The sequence below is a fragment of the Aulostomus chinensis genome, chromosome 19, assembly GCF_037954235.1.
Source record: "Aulostomus chinensis isolate RoL2024-O1b breed Wild chromosome 19, RoL_Achi_v1.0, whole genome shotgun sequence".
In the NCBI taxonomy this organism is placed as follows: Eukaryota; Metazoa; Chordata; class Actinopteri; order Syngnathiformes; family Aulostomidae; genus Aulostomus; species Aulostomus chinensis.
The window spans coordinates 8,648,635-8,673,527 of NC_141338.1; the positions used below are offsets into that span (position 1 = coordinate 8,648,635).

The 24,893-nt window shown below is 41.3% G+C and overlaps 1 protein-coding gene across 5 annotated transcripts in view; it reads left to right on the forward strand.

Moving 5' to 3' along the window:
* The window catches only part of brinp1 (bone morphogenetic protein/retinoic acid inducible neural-specific 1), a 163,769-nt gene that overhangs the window by 49,321 nt on the left and 89,555 nt on the right, over positions 1-24,893 (forward strand). The window contains exon 1 of one of the 5 annotated variants that reach the window (XM_086187164.1): positions 21,760-21,778. The exons of the other annotated variants lie outside the window; for them this stretch is intronic. The gene's annotated coding sequence lies outside the window, so the exon portion shown is untranslated. Of the gene's footprint in view, positions 1-21,759; positions 21,779-24,893 lie in introns of those variants that run through there. 5 annotated transcript variants of the gene reach the window in all.

Consider the following 24,893-nt stretch of genomic DNA (forward strand, 5'->3'; position numbering starts at 1 on the left):
ATGTTAACAATCATGACAGAATTCTATTTATTAAAGCTCTCTCAGAGAAGCTTTTAATCTTCCTCCACTTTAACCTAATGCTGATTCACAAGCACTCCCAACATTTCAGGTAAACCCAATTATTCCTTCAGGGTAGAGAAACATCTGTAACAATAAAATAATTAAAAAAACAACAACCCCAAAACATTTCAAACAACGAGGGATTCATCTTCAGATGGAGATGAGCAACCACTATTTTCAGTTCATACACTTCGTCCTAATTTAGAAGAACTCCAACGGTGTAGCACTCATTTGGGTGAGAGGGGAGATTCATGACCCAGTGTGATGTGCTGTTGGCTCATGCCAGTAACTCTCAGCATCACTGACCTATATTACAGCCCAGGGCAGCAGTGGCCCACCGTGCAGCAAATGACTGAGGAGGTTTTAATATTTAGTTTGAATATTCAGTGTGGGGGGGAGTGGCAGGGGCGGCGGTCAACCCTTTTTATTGGGCTCAGTTGCTAAATTTGATCCTTTTTAGTGTTTTTATCTAATCATACTGTATAGCATATATTGATATTAGCAATAATTATGATGCTTTGCTGCATATAATTGGCAGTTAGTATCCTCACTTGCGAGTAGAATTTTGAAACCAGTGGCTACCCTGACGCTTATAGTTTTGCACTTTATTGTGTGGTTGACTGGATTTTGAATATTTATCACCTGCCCAGGTAATGTGATCGCATCAGCAGGACAACTCATTAAATGGTGGATAGATTTTGGTAAAATTTGGTAGGCTATTAGGATTTTTTTTTTTTGAATTTTGAATTTTGGTTTTGTTGTCTGAAATCTCTCAATTTTGATGCAAGCACCAAAGAAAAGATGTAGTTCGGAATGCACACCCAAAAAGGTGTTGGTCAAAAGCGGGGATTTCTAACAAGTGGCTCAACAAAACTATTGTGGACATTTAATGTCATCAAACCGAGAACAGAAGTGCACAGGTGGTTGTGGTGATGCTAAACTGGTGCGTTCTTGGTGTGGTTTGTTTATTTCGGAACATTAGCATTGTTCTTGGAACTGAATGTAGCAACCAAGAAAGCGAGGCGAGCGCCGAAGGTCTCGATTTCTTTAATACACTTTAAAATAAACCGAAACTAACCGACAAACAAAATGTTGGCACGAGAATAAACAGGAGGGTAAACCAAACTGAACATACTGGGAAGCACGACAAGACAGACAAACTCAACTAGCGACATGACAGGAGACCGGTGGGAGAGGACGAGGAACACGGGGAACAAGGCTGTGACTGACCAAGAATAACCAACTGACAGGACACAGGTGAGTCCCCTAGAAAAGGCGGGAAACAAAGACTGAGGAAGTAACACAAAGCCAGACACTGGAGGGGAGTGAGTTTCAGAATAAAACCAACACGCTCTTCCTATAGTGTTAAGTAGCTGGTTTGAGTTTAGCACACAGTATAAACCTGTACATTAATCCCATGTAAGTTGCATTTGTGAGATGGATTACTTGTTAAAACATTCTTTTAATGTTTTATAGACATTTCCAGGGTGCAGTAAATGCATAAATACCATGTCTTAATCAAGACGGCAGTGTATTTCCCCTAAAATGTTACTGCTATAGAAAAATGGAAGCAATTTGTGGGATATAGCTACGATTGATTAGCGCAGCTCTGCAATAACTTTAGTGCAGTAAAGGCATTGTGCTACTGACTCCAGAAGTAGCACATGAAATGACCTGACACAGCACATTCAAAGAAGTAGCAGCCTATGGATTTTTTATGTACCTGACCTTGCCTGAATACCTGCGTGCGTGTCTCATGTACTTTAAGCATCTTTGCAGGGGCTGAGTCTGAAAATCTGCCACGAGAGCAGCAGCAGTGTATATTAATTAGAATTCTAAACATAGATCCTTCATGCTGGCAAACATCAATCCTACATGTCCCAACGGGTGAGCCATTAGTACATTTGTATTCCCAGTATGTGAACTTTACTGCCTAAGCACCGTATCCTGTCAAACACCAGCCTGAGGAACATTGATTGACTAGAGATTAATGCATATTACTGGTCATTTGATGTCGCTTCCAGGGCTGTTGCTATGGTAACTCATAACCTTGCACACCTCCTTCAACCGGTATTATTGTAATTTAGCCAGATTACTTATCTTTCATTTAATCGTTATTTTTTCTTAATTTGGTCAATTGATGTATGATGATTAAAAAAAATATTTACAGATGGATGTGGCTGGTTTAGATTCAGCAATGTGGTGGGACTTTCATTATTTTACATTTACATAAAACATGTTTAAAAGGCAAATTCACAGCAGTAGGCTGTAATATTGTCTTGGACATCACTGCATATAAACTAGATTCGCCTCAGGATAAGGAATATTATTAAAAGCTAATGCATTAAATATTATCTTGCTTTGAATCCGTCCACATGCTGCTGTCATTGCTTGTCCTCTTAATAGTTTTAATGTTGCTATCAATGTTTATGTTTACATTTAAATGAAAAGTATGTAATGCGCATCAGGGTAGTGGAAGCTTGGCAACAGCTGAATCTTGCGGTCTTGAGTGAACATGATATTTAATTCTTGCGAGATACCTTTAATTCCACACTATTTTTTTTCTTTTTTTGGAAGCTTTTAACGGGAATTATCGGGAATAAACTGGAACTTTTGGAGTAATTTTAATGAAGTGTATTTATCTTGTCATATACATATAAAAATAACCCTTTTCTACTTCTCTAAGCAGATTTAAGGGCAAACATTTATCATGCACATTTGAATAATCATATTTTGGACTCCTTATAAAACTAGCGTGCTAAAACGAATGGCATGCTAGCACAAAGCTGCAGCAACTCTGTAAGCACATTTTGACCTCAGGGTCAAATACAGTATTGTGGCCTCAAAACCCTGCGGTAGCATGTGAGATGCTAATGCATGGTGAACAGTTCCATGTCACTGAAATGGCCACAAAATGCTTCCCTAATCCCCATGGAAAGTTTCCAACTCTTTTGCAAAGAAAAATGTAAAAATTCCTGAAAATCCTGAGTTAAACTTTCAACCCTGTGCAACCCTTACAGTGACACAGTTTGATGCACAGAGCCTACATTTCATTTCTGGTACATCAGCAAACTCTGTTGTGACTTTGTTCCCTTTTCTCTCCTCTATTCAACGCCATCTCTCTAAGTGACATGGTGCCCTCTGCCTCACTCAAATTAAAAAAAACCCTCCCTTGTTCCCTCAACTGTCGCTCCTTGTCATTTCCTTGACGGTGAAGACATTGATGTCACGGGACCAAACGTGCATAAAGTTCAGGTTTTGTGAGAGAGGTGGAGGACGGTGCAGCAAAAGTGTGTGGAAGAGAAGCGAAATCCACAATCTTGAGTCACATCTAACCCGCCCTCAGGAGAGGCCGTGGAGTCACTGAGCTCCAGCACACATTGAAACATCAAAAAAGAACTCCACATTCCTATAATATGTGAACACCCCTGTTATTCCCACCTCTTTTTGCTGGAGTTATTACATCTATCAGCATTTCTCCTCGCAACTAATCACAGAAATGTAGATTTAATAAGAACAACATGTCAAGATTCCCACCATGTAACTGGAACAGGACAGAGCTGATTCTAAACCATCCATCCATCCATTTTCGACTGCTTATCCTGTTAAGGGTCGCAGGGGGCTGGAGCCTATCTCAGCAGCCTTCGGGCGAGTGGCGGGGTTCACCCTGGACGGATGGTCAGTTTAGAGTATCAATCAGCCTCGTCCCCTCTTGATGTCTTTGGACTGTGGGAGGAAGCTGGAGTACCAGAGAGAACCCACACAGGAACAGGGAGAACATGGAGACTCCACACAGAAAGATCCTGTGATGGAGCCGGGACTCGAACCCTGAACCTTCTGACTGTGAGGCTACAGTGCTAACCAATGCACCACCTGATGCCTGATGCTAAACTGTTAGCTTTTAAAAAAATCTACCTAGATGTGTATTTAATCAGTCTTAGAGGGGGAAATTCAAACCTCTAGATTCTGGATAAAACTGTTTTACCTTTGTCTACGTATTTCATAAACTTATTTGCACAAAGCTGTCGTATATATCCACTTCCATCTTGATATGCCAAAAAGTAAATTGTCCATATGTAAAATTATATTTATTTTGAAGATCTAACAAATATTTGTAGCATTTGACTGCACATTTTAAAGTAACTGATGCAGTCCAATTTTGTGTGTAAGAGCCAAGGAAAAAATGAAACAAGCGTAGTGATGTTTGATTTGATTATCTGTTTTTGCCCAGTGGCTAATACTCCACATTTAAAAAGCTGAACATATATCAAACTGTATTTAACTACCAAATGCACCTATTCATAAGTGGTAATACGACAGAAAAGCCCGTGTATCTTAAACTTCAACACTTATTTAATACATCTGCAGTAAAACTTCAGTCTCATGCAAATAAAATAATGTTATGATCACATCAGCCATTGAACTGCTTAAATCTAGGGTCCCCACTGAGAGTGAGATATCATTTTCACACATCGAGGATTCTGGCCGTTTCAATAAAATGACTTTTTCTTTGTTTTTTTTTTTGTTTTTTTGAAAAAGAATCTATGAATGATAAAGGTCAGTTCACAAAAGTGCTCATAGTTTGCTGAAATGAGGGTTGGGTCAACTGTCATCATGGTTTCTATCAAGAGAGGATCAAGCTCTGCATATTTAACAGTAGAAAAGGCAACTTTGGCCAGACACAATGCTGAATGTATTTGAAACTAATAGGGCAAATTTGTGTGACAGATTGGGAGACTTAATGCCAGAATACAAACACACTTTGAAATTGTCGAGAATAATTCCTCACTTTTAGAAGCCCCATGGTGTTATTACTTCTGTCTGAAAGTCCTTAACACTTAGGCCAAAATGTTAATACTACAAATATGCTTTGAAATGTCTGATAGTCTTTTTTCTTTTTTTTTTTTTTATTTCCCAGCATCATATATTCCCCAGGTCCTTTGCACACTTGTTCTTATGGCATAAAATCGATAGCAATGAAGAGGGTCATTGCAAGAACAGCGGCCATCTTCATGCTGAATTTTAAGTAAGCTTGCTAGTGTTGGTACTTTTTAGGTCAGTTACACAATTGAAAAATGGCTATTCAGTTGATACATTTTGTTGGATGGGGGCGGCGTGTTTCATGAAGAGGTCCTCTAGTGATAGGAAGGTTTTGCACCGTGTGAGCGATAGTTTGGCCCTTTGCACAGCAACCTCCACCACCAGCGTGTGGATGAGTGAATGAGTCCACGCTGGGATATGAAGTTGAGGTGGAAAAGCGCAATATAAATGCTGTTTAATGTTTTAAAAGAAGCGAACCAGTTCCTAGCTCACAAGTCGCTGCACGTTTTACGGTCGTTTGTAAAGTTTGAGTTCACTTGCCTGCCGGTTCGACACTTTTGAAGCTGATTTGGTCGAGTGGAGTGGTGTTGAAAGTGGCAAAATTAAAAAGTATGGAAATAAAACATGAGAACGCTGCAGGTATGGACTAATAGTTATCAAGCATTCTAATTATTAGTCCATAAATTCATCAAATAGATAAACACAAGTGCTTTATAAAAAGCAAAATGCAAAAAAAGAAATAAGCATGGGCTTCTTAGTCAACTGACTTTTTTTTTTTCCTTTTTAGGAAAATTTGCATTTTTATTGCTTAAATTGCATATATTATGTTAAAACTTAACCAGCCGACCCTACTTCAATCTACTCCAATCTCCAATCTAATCAACTGAATAACCGTGCTTATTGCACTATTTTATGCATCACTGCGAGGTGTGTGTGTGTGTGTGTGTGCGTGTGTGTGTGTAGGGGGTGTCAACATAAATGAGAGTAGAAATGTTTGGGTGGTGCACTGGATGCTCGGTAAATCAAAAGCTTTGCGACTAAAAAGCTATTATTTTGAAAAGGATGAAAATACTGAGTACAGTAGTTGAACTAGTAACGGTTGCTGCTGCACAACCCTCAAAACACACACACACACATACACACACAGCTGTAACGTTACTTCAGATTTACTGAACACAGTCTTGACCTCACGGTCAGTAACAACACATGCTGCTTTATGTCCTAATTGAAACATGTGTGGAACACATTGAAAATACTCTCAAAAGCATTTGATTATGATTCTAAGATCGCATATTTGAAAAAATGCTAAATCTAAATTAGGGCTGCAATCAACCAAAGAAATTCTTGGTCGACTGAAGCCCTCAAATTTGGACTAAAAATCGACTAATTTTATATATGAAAAATATACTGTGTCAACTATCAGCAGAAAACCTGTTGAGGAATATTTAGACAATTGATTTTGTCACGTTATAATAACTGACCAACGCTATCATTTGTCCTGTGCACAGAGCGAGACTGAACGGAGGAACTCGGCATCGCGGCTGGGACACAAATAGACTTTTAACTTAAAACTTAACTCTTAAACACAAAAGCCAAGTCTACGGTTAGAATTTTTACAATTAAAGCAAAACAATTATTAGACTAAAACATTGAAATGTCAATTCTGATATTTTCATGTACTCAAAACTGGCGGGGCAACCTAAGGTGGACAAGTTAGCTTACCGTTTCTAGGTGATACGTCGTCGTGTTTGTAGTGGAGCTGTGAAATGCTGCCACGCTGCAGATGTCTTTGACATGGTGGACGAGGACTGACTTTAAATGAAACCGTCAAAATTAAATATACATTCATCAAACCACCAGACGTTAGCCTTCTAGTACTCTTCAGTCTGTCTGTCTCTAGCGGGTCGGGCGAGTCCAAAATAGCAAAAACAAGGGGGGTGTTCAAAGATTGATTGTTATCTGTGAAACAGGGGTGCTTTCGGTTCTTTCCTCCTGATGAAATTAACGTGGCAAAAAAATCAACCAATCAGAATTTCGGTCGAGCCAGAACGTATCGACTAATAAATCGACCAGTCGACTGGGAGACAGCCCTAACCTAAATGTGGGGGGGGTTCAAAGTTTGAAAAACCTGCATATTGTCATTGATGTAGGAGCCGACGTCTTGTAGAGGTGACATCAAATTCGCTGACACCGTGTGTCACGTCACCGCCGTCTGCATTCATGTGACAACCTGAAAAATAAGCCTATTGACGGCAACAACCATGAAAACTAGAGGGACCGTCTGCGGTGTAGTGACAATCATCCTCTGAGCAATCACATATTAAAACTGAGGGATATATGAGTTCTTTAAGGTACCAGATCAGCAGTTAACAGCTCTTGAATCGACATTTGTCACCTACGACACGCGTGGAGCTACACGCGCTGCTCTCTCTCGTACCGGAGCAAAAACAAACGTCACGATTCCCCCTCTTCAACGTAATCGCGAAAAACAAGCACAATCTGAGGCTGAGTGAATGAAGGGTAACAGACTGGCAGCTCACTTCTTTATTAGCCCTGCCGCATCGAAGATAAATTCAAAAACAAACTCGCCAAATAGACTCTATTCTTTAACCTCATTATTTCATAGTGTCTACGTGATGTTAATGCCTGGAGCCTCCTCACAACCTGGTCGCTTGCCAACTCAGATTTTTCTGTGTGAGAGGATGGAGGAAAACAGGCTCAGCGCAGCCCAGGTTTTCATGCACTGTTGGACGCCGTTCACCTCTGGTTTCCATCAAGGCTGCTGGGATTACTAAAAACAATCGCTGTGGTTTGGTCCTGGCAACCTATGGCGATGGCCTGGTTGAGGGAGAAGATGGAGCCAGGCAGGCCATTCGTCACCCACCAGCTTCACATGTAGCGCCGGGTAGCGAGAGGGCTTCTGCTTTGTTGTCCATCCGTCACCCACTGTGGGTTATAAGCCCGTCCAAAACTAGAGGGTTGCACTGAATTTTTTGCGTGGTACATATATTTGTTGCAGTCGGTGTCATTGTGCTCAGCATCTCTTCTTTTTTTATGTGTGTGTGTGTGTGTGTGTGTGCGTGCATGTCCCACTTCAAAGGAGTAGACGGTTGGAGGGTGAATAAAAGCTCCAAGTCAGTCAATTAGCCCTGAATTCCCCCTCCGAACTTAACTGCAATATCAGCAGTGCATAAAAGTGGCTGGCGTGGTCAACTATTCTCAAAGCTTAACTTGCTCAGCCTTTCACATTGACATCAGGGCCAGGTGGTTGGGGAGGAAGTGGAAGAAGGAGAGGAGAGAGAGGAGGAGGAGGCAGTGTGTGCTCGATTTATCAGTAATTATGGAGTGCTATTTTCTCCCATCTATGTCTGCCCTGGGAAGCAGTAGCCATTCTTTAATCTTGACACCTGGTGATCATGTCGCACAAGGAAATGCCTGTTAGAGGTGGAGAGAAATAGAAGAAGGGTACAAGAGTGAGGGGTGCAACAGAAGGGATGGGACTTAATGGCAATTATGGAACTGCTTTTCAAAGCTCTATAGGGTTTGAACTTAAGCAGGGGACATGAAGAATTCCCATGAGTCTTTTCTTGTTGTATTTAAAAACATTCTTTTTTCAAAAAGAACTCTAATTTGATTTTTGAGATGAACTAAAAGAATCTAACAATGTTAAATCCAGTTGTAAAGCAGAACAGGTCTTTTTGCTGCTCCCTCTGGGATTGCTTTGAACAATAATATAACAATCAAGAAAATGTCGGGGCTAATTATATTATGCTTTTGCGTGTGTGTGTGTGCGTGTGTGTGTGTGTGTGTGTAAAACAAATCAACTGATGGAGATCCAGGCAAGGCTAAATGTTATGTTTCAATATCTCTTTTTGAACTTTGAGTTTATATGGCATCAAAAAGACTAATAAAAGGCCCTTTTCTTACTCCCATTAATTTAAATGCAGTCTTTTCATTGACATGCAACATCCATGCCCTGGTAGTCAAAGGGTGGCTGTTCATTCTGTTTGTGGTCTTAATTGGATGCCCCCGCTAAGTCAATTCATTTGCAACAAATAAATATTCCCGATTTGATTAATTCTGAAACACTTCAGTGGGTTGCATGCTTATTGTCTACTATCAAAACTGCAGAGCCACCGGGAATATGTATTTATTGAATGAATAATAACTCATATTTTTGTTCTCACCCGAGTGCAGTGCCTCCAGCAGTGTGCCAACCTGGCATCTCACTCTATTAACAATCCTTTCCCAATATTTACGCCACATGAAATCACCAAGTGGCAGAATGGTTTGCGATCAGTCCTATACGTCGCTCGTTAGAAGGGGAAGACAGACGCAGACGGATCCTGAGTGTCTGAACTGTGAATAAAGAATCACAAATCAGCCCACAGTGGGCCTATTTGTTACGCCAAAATGCCGTTTTAGCACAACCCCCCCCCACAAAATCCGACAAGCATGCCTGAGCCAGACAGGGAAATAATGTGACTTTCAGTCAGATTTGTGTTTGAATCAAACCGCTGACACTGTGCTGACTCGGATAAGATGCACGGTGTGCACTCTAAATAAAGACGCATCTCATATATGATTTAATCAGCCTCTGTGTACTGCGATTTACTGTGATCATGCTCTGCTGTGTTTAATTCCCCACAAATGAAATATGGATGTAATGCTGCAAAGATGTGGGTATTCTACATATCGTGATAGTAATGCTACACCACTCTTTAGTGTGATGCCTCTGACGTGCTTTGCTGTGAGATGAAAGTACCGTTTGCTACTGCTGCCTCACAGCGGGAAGCTAAAAGTATGACACTATAGGTTAGCTGGTATTACAGTTCAGGTACTCCTGCAGGTATCTAGGAATGAAGCAAAGTACCAAGGATGCGGTGAGGGAAGCGCTACCCACGTTTCTGTTCACGGTCAGGTTAGAACTTTGCATCTGACTAGTTAAACACACAACCGATCCGAAATGAGGACAAGGAGGCTATTTACAGCTTAGCCAAGCAACAAAGGAAAATGGCTGCGGGTGGTGCGAAATCAATGGAACAAAAACCAAGCACACTTCCTAATCTCATAGATCCCCACTGACTCACTGCTGTATAAAAGAAGAGAAAGAAACAAAATAAAAAAAATAAACCTGCCTGGTTACTCTACTCTTACCTGCCAAATGAAAACACAGACACCCGAGGGTCTCTGGTGTTCAAGTATGCTCTTAGGTGGGGTGTGAATGTGGAAGTAATACACAGGGAACCCTCACTGTTCAGATCCCAACGTCACTAATGACAGCCTCTGGTGAGCTAACAGAACTAATGAAATACACACACTGGTACAGAGGCGGCTGCTCTGGATAAATCACAGGCGCCACTGGCATTGGCATGAAGCGCCAAACTTGGCGGATGGATCTGACAGGATTTACGTCGGTGGCTGGACTTGATGACGAAAAAGAGGAGCATAGGTGGGAGGTCTGGAGATGGTGCCCAAAAGAGGTTGGATGGTGTGTTGATCAGGCCTTATTAACTATGAACCAAGTCTGCAGCAAACAAAGAAGAGTAGCACGATTTGACCTGACACCTTACGTCCTTGAGCGAAACAATAGGACCAGAAGTGCCTGCAAGCCTGGGATTAGAACCCGACAAAGTGGATGAATCCAACTCATTTATCCAATGACATTTTGCAATTGATACCAATCTGATGTCATCACATGACCTTGGCGAGGGTATGTGCTGTCCTGTAGTTGTGTAACAGGGCGGTGGGGTGTCTGTGTGTGTGTGTCAGGGGGCGAAACAAGGATGACTTCTTTTAATTTTTTGTTCACCACCTTATTCATCAGCTAAACACAAACCCTCCCCCCCCACTGGTGGGCTGACATGATAAAATGGAGTATTTTCTCGCTGCATTCATTTCCTCACTCCCGCCGTTTCTGTTGTGTCTGTCACTGGCCTCTGTTCTCTTTGAGTCAGCTTTGCTGGGGAAAGAAAGAAACAGCACCAGAGCTTACTGGAACACGAACTAGGATGTGAAGCTGCACAGCACACCAAAATCTATATATAACATTTATAAATAACACATAAAATCTCTAAAACAAACTCATGCAACCCTACAGTGAGGTTTCCACATGCGATCAAGCTACGAGCAAGGAGGGAGCAGTTGTCCATACAAACAGAACCTTTATGTGCTTTTGTGGCAGTTTATATTTAATATATTTAAGTGAAACTATCAAACATTTTATTGGACAATTTTCTCACTGGCATTGATGGAAGGTTCTACTGTGGTGTCGTTTTCTCGCTCGGGCCAAAGTTGTGTGTTCAGGCGTCTATAAAATATGGCACATTAGCAGTGTTCCATTGATCCTACTCACTGATCCAATATGGCCACTCTCTCAAGCTCATAAATACATTTATACTGCGCGCCATGCTTTGTAAACAGAAAGCCATTGATTACATCTTAACAGACAAGTGCCAATACATATACTCTGTGTGTGTATGTATATATATATATATATATATATATAATATATATATATATAATATGCACATGTTCAAAAAGCACACTCAGCAGCCAGACGTGTGTGCCGCCCTGCTGATGGGGCTGCTGGTGCATGTTGTGAGTTTTTAAAAGAGTCCAGTCCAGGTGAAGTGAGCCCAAGCGGTATCCTGTCTTGCGGTTTTGCACACTCAGCACACCAATGTGACACCGGTGTACGGCAGAGAAGAAGCAACGCAGCACATTCAAATCACAGTGGTGAGCAGAAAAGTTGCAGCGGCAGTAGTCTGGTCTCAATAGGAACATTAGTTCCAAAAACAGATCACATTTATTACAGAAATGTTTGATTCTGCAAACACATTCCAGAGCTAAAGAGAGACACAAATGTGCCTTTGATGGTCTGTTCCATTGTTCTTTTGTTGCAGTGATTCATCAGAGAAATCTTTTATCACCTCGACTGAGTTTAGCAGAAGTTTAATAAGGACTTCATTTTTACTTCTTGTACCTTTTAGCCTCCGCTGTCATTGATCACTTCCTCTAAACCACGCCTCTTGGCTTCTATACAACCATCCCTGCCTCCCTTAATTAGCCTATCAATACAAACCTCAAGCAGCCACCTCTTCTTTATTCATCTTCCAATCCAGTCAGAGCGAAAATTCGTCTGTCCTCTCTTAGCCACAGTCACTATCAGAGTGTTCTTTATTTATCCGTTTAATTATTTCTGAGGCGAACCGTTTCCCGTTGCAACACTGTAATTATTTCATCAAGGATTGGACACCAAAGACTAAATCAAGACCAGACAAAGTTGTGGAACCTACTGTAATTTGGGGATATATTACCTAAACATTAGGGCTGCAGCGATACACTCATCTTGTGATACAATACGATACACGATACGATACACGATATTTGGCTCACGATAAGATATATATCACGATATTCAGCTCACGATACAATTCGATACACTTACATCCTTTTAAGAAAGATTTGAAAGGGACAAAGTGATATTGGTGACATCTTGTGAGTTGTTCCATTGACTTGGATTGAATTAATTGAACAGAAAGCATCAATTACAGAATATATGGCTCAGACTGGCAGCTTGCAAATGCTGGACAAAATTTATCAAAGATGTGGTGAGAAAATAAGTTTCATTTATTGAAACTGAGTGCAAATTGTAGCTCGTAAGCTTTTGAAAAGTAAAGTGAACAATGGTGCAGCCAGTGGCCTTCTTTGGCAGCTTTTTTAGCTTGATACTGAACATATGAGGTAGCTACTTGCCAGTCTAGCCATCAGGTTAACTAAAAATAAACCATGACAGCCAATAATTCAATTCACAGGTGACTATAGCATAGCGGGGCTCCATCACGTTCACCATGCGCCTAAAGCCGGTGTTTTCCACCATTAAATAAGGTCTCAAATCCTGACAAATAAAGTAGGCAATGGACTCTGTGATGAAGATGGGAACTTGTGGCAACCACCGCCGTCACTGTCCAGCGTGGTTTGTTTCGGGTCAACTTCTTTGGCTCGGTCTCAGTGAGCACTACCTTGTCCGGGTGATGATGTTTTAGGTGGGCTCCCAGGTTGGTGGTATTTCCAGAGTACTTAACGTTTGTGTGACACAGTTTGCAAACCGCCATACTTTTGTCTAAATCATCGCTTTCCTTTTTGAACCCAAAAGGCTCCCACACATCTGCATTTAAGCGCTGGATTCATATTCGCTGCCAGTGTTTCCTCTCAGCCTAATTATTCATACCATTACAATGACAATATTGTTTTTTTATGTCAAAATTGGAACTGCATCATACATAAGGGGAAAAAAAAAACCCATCTTTTTGTTATTTGCAAAAACAGCGCAACAAAAGAAAATATACAGATGGAATTATGAAGAAATCCTGCAGGCTCATACAAAGAATTTCACTTTAGGCACATACAATGTATGAATTATTTAATTTCTTATCCTTTTACTCCTCCCCAGACATTTCACCTGTAATTTTGTTATTTACTTTGTTACAAGCCCTGGACTACATGTAATGTATAATGGTTTTCTTTCAAGGTTGAGGAAGGAGACACGAAGATCTTTAAGCTTTAATTCAACCAAAATGAACTAAAACAGACTGGTGGCACAGTGGACAGAGAGAGACAGAGGTCCAAACACAGCTACGTTGATATAAGGAGCCTACAAGAAAATATGAACTCTAAAGACACAATGAAAAGCAGGTGGAGGAAAGGAGCTCAGGGCAGGAGCTGATTGGTTGAGAGAAGCGTGAGCAGGGGAACAGGCGAGTGACTCAAAAGAAAGGCGGGAAACAGACAAAGGCAGGAAGTAAACCCTAAACCCTTAGTTTAAAAACAAACCCGGATTGTGATTTGACTCTGCGTGTATCAAAACAAAATTGTTTTAAGTGTTTCTACGTCCTCACGGCCCACTGTACTAGTTTGGTTAATTTGGTTTGTGTGTTACTAAATATTTTAACTCAACATTTCCCTGGATATTGTGTACTGAGGTTGTGTTTGGTACCTCCCACAACAGACGATTCCAATCCTGGTAGAGGGCCATGTGTTTTACATGGCTCGCATGACTCGGTTCCATCTTGGAAAGGAAGGAGGCCAAAGAAATGCTGGAGCACAGGAAATGAAAATTCTCGCCTTGTGGCAAAAAGCCTTCGAGCTATGGCAAAAAAATAAAAAGGAGGACAGCTCAGGGGAAGAATACAGCAGCAGTGGAAGAATTTCAAAAGCGAGAGGTCAAGAGTACTCTATTTTCAATCTTAACATGGGGAATGGGTGCAAGTTGGCTGCTATAACCCATATCAAGGGTGCATATTTTACAAATGATAACCTCCCAAGAAGAGGAGATGAAATAGGGTGCAGAGCAGAAAGAGCATTTCTCAGCAAAAATTCACAATCCTTTTAGTCATATCAGGTCTGAAAACGTTTGCCCAGGACGCCTTTGCACAAGTGCGTGGATGCACTGTGTGTCTACGTGCAGGAGCCAGAGCGTCTACTCTTTTCAGAACTTCTCTATGATACAATGACACACTTCTGTACCCAAAGTCCTGGAAGTTGGAAAAACTACTTCAAAAAACGTGACCTTTGTTTCTGTACAGTAAATGTAAATGTGTTGTACGGGTTTATTGGATAATCATATTTGCTTCTGCAAATTGGATTTGACAGCTGCAAAGTCTCTAAATACATCCAAGTCAAATGTTTGCATTGATTTTAAAAGTTAATTGTCCTCGCAGGGCGATGGCAGAAGCATCCGAGTCGTCTGGATGTGCTACAAACGCATAAAACAGCTCGTCTTTCCCAACGTCCCCGTGTCTGACATCCAGCGTCGTTTTAAATGGAATCTCTGTAACGTTCATTGCAACACTGCACGCTGCAGATTAATAGATGTCACTAAAATTGCCGTTGACACAGAATAAGTTTGAAAAAGATTGAAGCTGGCACCGAACAAAACACCCTTACAATATTGATAGTCTTGCACAGATTGACGCGAGGCATATGGACCACAGAGCGGTTTAGCATTGCAATGCTTAATCTTCAAGGATTTAGAGATGGAAGCACTTCTTCTGTTTCTATTTTTTTTTTTTTAAATCGAAGCATTTCTACCATCTGCCTTACGTATCTGCAGATTTGACTGATTTATGTAACAAACTGAATCTCTCCGCTTGTTTTGCTTCCATTTCATCAATGTGCAGCTTTGAGTCAACAACAATAGGACAATCGGCTTGATGCTCCGTTCCCTCTGTTGGTCAAAAATGAGTTCGATGATTAGAAATTTGTGAGGGGTTGAATTGCAAAGTAAACATCTAATTGGGAAAGAATTAGGTCAGTAAATTCAGGGATGGCACTGCATCAGAGTGTCCTCAAAAATAACCCACTGCAGCTGGAGAAAATCTCACTCCACATAATACTAGTGGTCCAGTCTCTTGAGAGGGCAGCAGCTGCTCTGCATTTCTGTGGCAGCCCCCCTCCCCCAAACACTTCCCTCAACAGTAAAAGGTTTTCATGCAAACTTTATTGTTCCTTTTTTACCGCGTGTATTTCCCCTCGATATTAACATCTGTCAGTGAAAGCAGAGGAGCAAGTACGGAGGGATGAGTTTGAGGCAAAGACATTCTGTTCAACTTTCATCTTGAGCACATACTGATAACATCCAGAACGACTAACATTTCTTTTTCCCTGCACCTCAGATACTGAAATAGGATGAGCAAAACATGCCCTCACCCCCATAAGGTGATACTCTCCTAACATATGTCTCGAAAATAAAATATAGCTCCGCAATCCAATTGCAGTCTCACAGTTGCCTCGCAACAAACACTTCATCACACCCCACCTCGAGACGCCGATGGTGAGATTTGAATAAAATGTTACACAAGCAATTATGACAGATCAGTCACAGAGGGGGGCAACGAGGATCTGCCGTTTAGTTCTGCTGGTAATTACAATGGAAAAAGCAAATTGTGGCACCTGAGGTGAGCTTCACCCCAGGACGATTTAATGCCCGTTATAAGTGCTGTATTTTATTTCACATACGCAACCAAGAAAACAAATAGAAGCGTGTGAGAGACATTATTTATATTACACGCACATGCTCGGAGTCTTTTTTTTCCTCCTTTCTCATCCTTCCTTTTTCGTCTAGACCTTTTGGGTCTAGCCACTGGAAACCAAGTAGATAACATCACTTGACATTTACATGCATGAGCGAAGAAGAACTGCACTGCGAACGTTATCATTTACATCCTCCTAGCAACTCCTATTCAGGCTCTGATTCCCGTCAGGAGCTCCTCAAGGTGCATTTTGAGTGTGACCAGCTCTGCTCTGGCATTTTAGCCTTAAATCGGACAATGTTTCAGGAGAATGTTAAAACAGGAGGCAGTTAAAGGTCGGGTATTCTGTCCCGTTGTATTTGCCTCACTAATGCATTTAGAAAGGAGGGTGAGAGACAACATATTCAAAACAAAGACTGTGCCGGGCAAGGTAAATCGAAAGAAAACAGTCAGTGGTTTCTCATCAATAAAACCACAGAGTAATTAGAGAAAGCACTTGAAAGCCAATTTGTGAGTTGACAAATGATCAATCTTCATCTGTAACGTGGCCACGGTACCATATACAGGAGCAGCGGTGGATGTGGTGACAAATGGCCTCCTTGAGCTAGCTAGGATCTCATTCTCTGTGGTGAAAGACGGCCATTCCGGCTCCAGAGGTATTCTCATTCTCCTCTTAGCTCAAACCGTATATTCAAAAAGGAGAAAATCACCGCTGCTTTTCTGTTTCTCACCTAATGTGTTTAAGAGACATAAACTACTGATCATCGGTTCACAAATGTGAGCACTGCGTATTAAAATAACAGACTTAAGGGAAGAATTTACCCGGAAAAAAATAATTCAAGTGTCACAATGTTTTTATTTCCCTTGCTGCAGATTCCCTCATGAAACGCTTTTATTTCATACTATATTTTATTACCCTTGGGTTAGCCAATGTACTAAAATTATCTGAATAACACACTCAAAGCTTTATACCTTTAACATCCATGGTGGATGTCTCATGCATTCTCTGAAACCTTATTAATTAGTTTGCTTTATGACAGAGACGGTGCCTGTTTAAAACCATCTCATAAACCGCCCCCGCATTGCCGCTGCTCAAATGGGCAACTATCAAATAAACCTCACGGCGCACTCCTCGCACCGCTTCACATGACAGATGCAACTGACTCCCCCATGCCGCTCTCTTCCCCTTCATGCCCATCACCCCCCACCCTACCCATAATAGATTCAGACACAATAATTCAGCAGCCAGGTAAATTGGAATAACTCTGACCATTAGTGAATTAGTTTGCTCTTTGAAATCAACCATTGATTCCCCCCCCCCCCCCCCCCCCCCGCTGAGCTGATTGGTTGCTGACCAGCCAGAGGATTTAATTATCAAACAGTGGTGCTTGCTCAGCCATGTTTTCTGAAGGTCAGGGTGCCACTGCAGTTCTTTTTAAAGGAACGAAAGGACCGAGGCGAGAGACTGTGGGGGGAGAGAAGAGAATCCAGTACAAATGAAGTTAGCCACGGCTGGTCCTCCCATTCCTCTGTTACTTCCCAGCAATTGCAAGCGGCAGACCATTACTATGCCTTTCCACACATGGCTGAGAGCTATGAAATAATAATTGTTAGAATTCAGATGACACTGGTTTGGCATATTTAGATGTTTCTCTCCTCATTCTGACATCTGCTTGCATCAGCCTCACACTGGATCCGTCGAGCTTGTATTCATGTAACCGAAGGTAAAATAACCTCGGGGATAATCATGTTCATTTTTAGGAAATGGTGGGATTAAATCACAGTCATGCAGAGAGAAAGAGAGCTCTATCTCCTTATATCCAGACATCTTTATATCCATGACCAGATGGAATGCTAATGGTTTGGAAATTTCTAGATTTTAAGATGCATCACAATGCAGGCTTGGAAGATTCTGCAGGGACTGCAAGGCGATTATTTGCCTGCTTATATTTGTTTGTTTGTTTGTTTTCTTGACATTGGACGGACAATAAATCTAGTTTCAATTACCTGGAGCAACAACTGAGGGCACCAGGTGACATGCGAAGCTAAAGTTATGCAAGACGCCGCTGTGAGAGATTGCAGCAGGTGATCATCAAAATGCATCAAGCGTTTTTAAAGTCTAGACCCATTTTGCATTTAAAAAAAACTTGCTGGGTACCGTGAGCTCCAAAAGATTCACGCTGCATGTGAAATCTATCATACGTGTTCACTTAAAGCCAAGATCTGAAAGCAAACTATTGACTGCTCTTAGAGAGGGAGGAGAGGCTCCTGATCCGCGGCAGCTTGGAAGTCTAGCAATCATATTTAACGGCTATTTGACCAGCTTTTCAATTAATCCCATTACCTGGCTGTCTGAATTGAATTGTAGGCAGTGACAACAGCAGATTGATTAGCAAGGATTGGAAGATTTAATCATGTGCTGCAGACGAGACTCATTCTAATTTTTGAAAGGGAATTCAGATTAATTTGCTTGTATTAATTGATGAAAAGAGTAGCCATCTCCTGCAATATATAAAATTGAGAACACTGAGGTGCGTCGGAATGAATCAGGATGTATCGTAGAATCGAATCAGTGGCAGGTGAATCCTATTTGAATGGCGAGGCCGGTGAAGATTCCCACTCCTATGTACTACGCAGGCAATGGATAGTGCAGGAATACCTGCCCAGAGTCCCTGGAGTCTACCTGTCTCATCGCAAAAGGCTTCATTCTACATTGATCTTTCAGCTCCCTGGGATATAGAATACAAATAAGGAGAACAAGCCTCCCCATTCTTATGAACTTTTTAGAATAAAGAGGGACACTTAGAGCCCCACACAGGGGAGAGAGGAATTGATTGACAAAGCAAGTGATAGGACCAGAATTGAAATTGAATCCCCTTGAATGAACCAGAATGGAGGAGGAGTTGCAGCATGAATAAGCCTGTTTAAAAAGAGGATGGAGAAAACAAGCCTCCCTTGTCCTGTCTTGTGATTTCCTGAAGCAGACATCCTCCCCTTTTTACCCTGCTTATTCAAGGGTAAACGGGATCTACTCTGTCTCTTCCCTTCTCTGTTTCACTAATCCACTTTGCAAATAAGCGGTAATCTGCAAATAACAGAAGATTGAGAATATTTTTCAACGTACCGCCAGGCTAATTTTGGAAATGCATTTGGGATGTCATGCGACAAGATGTAGAATCATCGGGATCAATCAATCAAAATATATTTTATACAAGGGGGATGCGATGGAGTCCACAGTGTTTGGGTTCTTGTTTTTTTACATGGGTGGTACTGATAGCCAGTCTTGTCTTACCTGGTGTCTTGCAATATACCAGGATGGCTTGACTTGCAAAAAAATGATTGTGATACTTCTTGTTTTACAAATTCAATTTGAAAACCTAAATCTGAACGTACACAGCAAAAACCAGAATGAGCCCTCTGACCCTCTCCTGACCCCTGCAACACATATGCATATTGAGGTTGGCCCCACCCACAGAGATCAAACCCCGGTGTGTGTCCCATGACCAGTTCACCTCAGTCGTGATGAAATTAGTAAGAATTGGATGAAACAAGCTAAGCGCAAACGTCAAGTGTACACGGATTAGTAGAGAGATGCAGGAGAAGATTGACCAGGTGGGGAGAAGGTTGTGTTTTGGTTTCAGATAAGCACTTTGTTCAAGGTTAAGAGATCGTGGTTTTGACGTGCAACTGAAAACGCTGAAATGAACATCAGTCTCTCAGTGCAACGACAGTGAAAGGATGATGTCAACTAACCATCGGCGGTAGGAAACGAACATCCGTCTCTTAATGTACCAACCCTGAAAAAAAACAACCTTCTCCCCTCATTATTGGCAGTGGGGGTTGAACATGAGTCTACTGTGCTTTAGTCTCACTTTATGTGGAGGTCATGTGATTTGCTACTTTCCTGTGACCATAATTATTACAGGGATCCGTCACATAAATGTCAATACAGGTCATTTTCGTGGCTCGTATTTACGACCTATCTGGTCATTTTTCTCGGAACAGTCTCGGCCGGGCACTCATCAATTATCTTAACATTTTACACAGTATGCAGTTTTACTCGCAATTCTTTCATTAAACAAATATAACTCATGATAGGAATCACCACCTCCCAATCAGATACCTTAAATAAACCTCCCCAACCTCTGACATGATCTCATTAACCAGGCAATTTAACCTCTGATCCAATTAAACTTGGTATTTTCCGCCATCAGCACACGTGCGTAGCAGCCTGTGTATATATGGAGGAGGATCAGCCGCGGTTCAGACCCTGAGAAAGTGGAGGAGAGCGCCGTAAGAATATAGTGACACTTCCTTGCAAGATGAGTATGAATAAATCAAGTTAACTACTGTGTCTTTTTCTTCCAACATGCTATATTACTGCGACGGATGCATGTAAAGATGTGACCGCAGTTTTATCCTGATTTATTGTGCCGTGTGCACTCACTGCAATGACAGAGGGGAATAACATATGGCTGTACGGCTGAACGACTGTTATCGAGTGTAATACCGAGTGTCTTCTTTTACCCGTGCAATCAGTGACACTCTTTGTCACATCACGGATTTATTGAATGACACAAAAAACTATAAATGACAGATAATCCTCTCCACCAGAAATGTGCAATCTTTGTAACATAAAGATGCTGGTTGCTCTGCAGCCTTTTCAATCTGACGTTTTCTCTTCTGGCAACAAGTGGCTGTGTGTATCACTCTCCATCAACACAAAACTGTCCACAAGCGTCACTCAGAGGGAAGCCATTTCCTTTTTCGAATAACACAAATCCACCTTTTTGAAGATCAGGAGTGAGCAGGGTGCCTTTGTCCTTTTAGTGCTGCTCAAATCTTCTTTCTCAGACTCTGATATCGATGTAGGTGTGACTGGCTAAATCCTCATTTGTAACGGAGTGATGGCGTGTATAATTTTCAAAGCAAAAGCATGCAGAAGTTTGTCCTTATTGACAGCACATACTTAATGTAGTGTGACAACTATTTAAATGTCCTTCTTACAAAGTCACTGCATCCGGAGAAAGTCTAACCAACGTTAAAACTTTCTATGTAGTTTCAGGAATATCACCTGAAAGATGCAATCCCAGATTGTATTAATAGCATCGCCAAATCCCTCGATTTCCCCCCAAAACATCAACATGGATGCAATGCAAAGATTTGGGTCGGCTATCAAAATATCTGTAAATGTCAACCTCCAACTCTCTCCGCTATCTAAAGTGGTTGTATCGGGAGCTGGAGCCGATCGCCCATGGCGGGCGAGAGGTCACCTGACCGATACAGAGAGACGGATACCAGCAATTCACAGTTCCCTGTCAAGCTAACTTGTATATTTATGATCTTTTGGAGGAATCATACGTGGGTGGGGGCACCACACAGGAGACTGGTGCCCCACCAAATCATGTGCTGCAGCGGAGCGACTGTACCACGATTGGGTAAAAGTTCACATACCTTATTTGGAACCGTTCTTCTTGTTCTCATCAACAATCTAATGGTTCCAAAAAACCCACATCAGGTTAGCAGCACAAACTGAAAAACACATTTGATTACTCCAACCCCCCCCCCCCCCACACACACACACACACACACACACACGACTCCTCCCTTCTCTCTCCCTCCTCGCTGAGGTGATAGACACGGGTGATAAACATGTGGCACAGGTGACATAAGCGGTCCGCTGCCTCCCCCGGTGGTGCTGTGTCACCTGTATGTGAGTCAATTAAATGATTTCATTATTTTTTCTGTTTTTTTTCTTTTTTATCTGTTTTATTACCACTACAGTTGAGGCAGCTTTGCACAGGTGTGTGACTTCTGCTGTGAAACGCCCTCCGTTGACGATGCAGTGGTTCGGCCCAAAACTGGTGAGAGCGCTGGACAGCTCAGTAGAGAGAACAGAGGCTTAGAAAATCTTCAATGACAGTGGTTGCAGGACCCGCACCAGTTTGGTGAGAACGGTGTGACGTAGCCCGTTTGTGTGATGAGTGTGAATCTAACACCCAAACATGAAATCCCAACTTGGGAACGTCTTGGTAAGACCTCGGGGCTTGGTTGTACAGGTCTAGAAATGGCATCAAGATGAATTCTCTGTTGGAGAATGCCACAATGCCACTGGTGAACCCTAAAGTTCTTGTTGCCGTCTTTCAGTCTCTGGCATATATGCGGTTCTCTTAAGGCTGATTCTGGTCCAACCTTTCTGGGACAGGCAGCTGAGTCCCAACCCCACAGGTGAAACGCACTGTCCTCATTCAGATGAGTGAGAGAGCCGACGTCTTCTTAGATGCAGATCCTGGTGTGAAACCAGTCAGCCGGATACACCCACATGTGGAGATGCTGTCACATACACCAGTGAGGGACTGGCGGGTCATTGGCCCCATCCTGCTCTTTGTGTTTCTCCTTCTTATGGCATTGAACTTTGTCCCTCAACTGACAACAGTTCTAGTTGGACCAGGGCAGCAATTATTACCTAAATGTGTTGTCTTCTCCCAGGTTAATTTAACACGATCAGCCCTCTGTGAGCGCACTGCACATTTGCTTCTGTCGAGTCAGCATTTCTGGGAACATAAGTGCTTTTGTGTGAGTATGGTAAATGCACTTGACCTCTCTGTGTAGCTCCTGTATTTAATCCCAGGGTACCAGAGTGAGGAATATGAAGAATATACGTGAGTGTATATAATTCCTACCACCACCCTTTGCCAGCTGTGCTGGTGACAGTGTTTTGCAACACTATGTAATTCAGAAAAGTGGTTCTTGCAGTTGATGCTATTCATTACATTCCTTCTGATGAATTCTTGATGTTTTCTTTTGATGATGTACTCCAACTACAGTAAAATAAATATGCCCCCATACTTTTGACAATTATCTAATGGCGTCTAAAGGATTTTCTTTCTAATGACATTTCTCAGCTTTATGGATAAACTGATGTTTTTATTCAAACCTTTGGAAAGATCTGACACAGGAATGAGAGAGAATTTACTGCATGTCATCACAAGGGCTAAACAGCCACGATGACTCATTTGTGGTTCTGTTTGTTCAAGCAGAGTCCTTTTTATCCAGCCGTAAATTTTTGTTTATGATGTGATAATGTTCAGATGCAAAAAGTCATAAAGCAAACAAGCGGAAAATCTGGTTTCGGGGTGTATAATCTTAAGGAGGTATTAGACATACGTATGGTAACCACCACAACTTGCTTACAGGTGACTTATCCCTAGATGTCTAAAATTCATGAAGAGTTATCTTTGTTATATGCTGCATAACTTCTTGGTGAGTCCAACATATATAAAATGCTAGCTATGTGGCTAGAGGCTCATGGAGAGAGACGATTAGCGACAGTGAACGTCTGTATACAAACTCTCTAATATGAGCTTGTTGGTGGGATTTAAAGAGTGTAAAACACATGGGGTCATGAAGAAGACTCCTGGTTATCCTGTAAGACAGGTTTATATGTTTCCAAAATGATATTTTTCAACAGTTTTGCTGCTGTTAATCTTTGGTCCCCATGAGCTTCCAGCAAGCAAAGATGTGGCTCATGTTTCCTAAACTGAAAATTAGCCAAGAAGTCACGTTGAGAGAAAATTACTTTTGTAGGGATTCAAGGCATTGAACAGTTAAAAAAACAAGCAATCGATCGTGTTTTCAGGACGTATCACTTTAAATCGGAGCTGAATGTGACAGGATACTACATTACACCGAGTCTGAAAATGCTGTGGTTACTTTCACAAAGCTATACTGGGTTCAAAAAGGGAACAACAAAATACCCAAAATGAAGGATATGTATGTTTTTCTGTGACTCATACAACCCTGTTAGCTGTAGATGGATTTAGCTAGTAAACGTTACTTTCTGAATGGTCAGACAGACTTGATATATCCAGAACGAGTACTGTTACTTGACCAGGAATTTAAAAAAAGATCCTATCTGACATCTGGTATTCTTACTACAAAGTTGATCATTTATTACAAGCAGTTTTTGGAATGCGTACTTTGTGAGGCAATGAACTGTGGTAAGAAACCAAGACAATAAGTTTAACCATAATGTAGGCAAACAAAAACGGATAGAGCAACAATTTTGATTCCGTTCATACATTATTGTGATTATGCTGGGTTTAAAACACGACCAACCCTCTCTTTCACATTCTGTTGATGTTGACAGCACAGATCAAATTACTCTCAAGTAACTGGCCTAAAACTGGTCCGTTAAGTACATGCTTTTATTTTGAAACTGACACTGAATCTCTTGTTGATTGGAAGCAAAAGACTTATTCTCCTTCTGTCAAATAAGCAATTATAGCTGAAACACAATATTTCTTTTTTGATAGTTTTAAGAAAGCATTATACTTCAAATATGGCATTATAATTATAATTAGTTCCACACATTTAAAATATCCATGGTTGTTCCCGGTCTTTCGTCAAGGAGGGAAAAGCAGAATTTAAATGAAATCATGCATAATCATTACCAGGCGTCATAAGAAATGGCCACACAAATTTTAATATTCATATGACAAAACAATCTCCTTTTAAGTATGTCACTGCAATTACTTTAACTTTTATTCTAGTAGTTCATCATCTATTTAAGAAGAACAGATTAGCTCCATTAAATTTTCTCTGCTCTTTTATGATGTGTTATTGTCTAATAAACCATGAAACGGCAAAGATTTCACACAGCAGCTTTTGATAGCGCACTGTTGGGTGCCCCACGGCCAGAGGGCAAAGTTCCTGCCGATGAAAATCGTTTCCTTATCAGTAACTAAGAGGCATAATTACACTTACAAGTATATTAATGGTCACAGCCGATGCACACTGAGGACATGCATCTTTTTAATGTTCCGTCTGAAACGGTAAAATATTGTGTAAAATCTCTCAACTTTTGCCCATTAAAGCAGGATGTGAAGCTTTTAAGTGACTCACATTCAGTTCAATGGACACATTTCACTGCAGGTTGTTTTTTTTATTTTTTTTATTTAATTAGATTTTTTTTTTTTT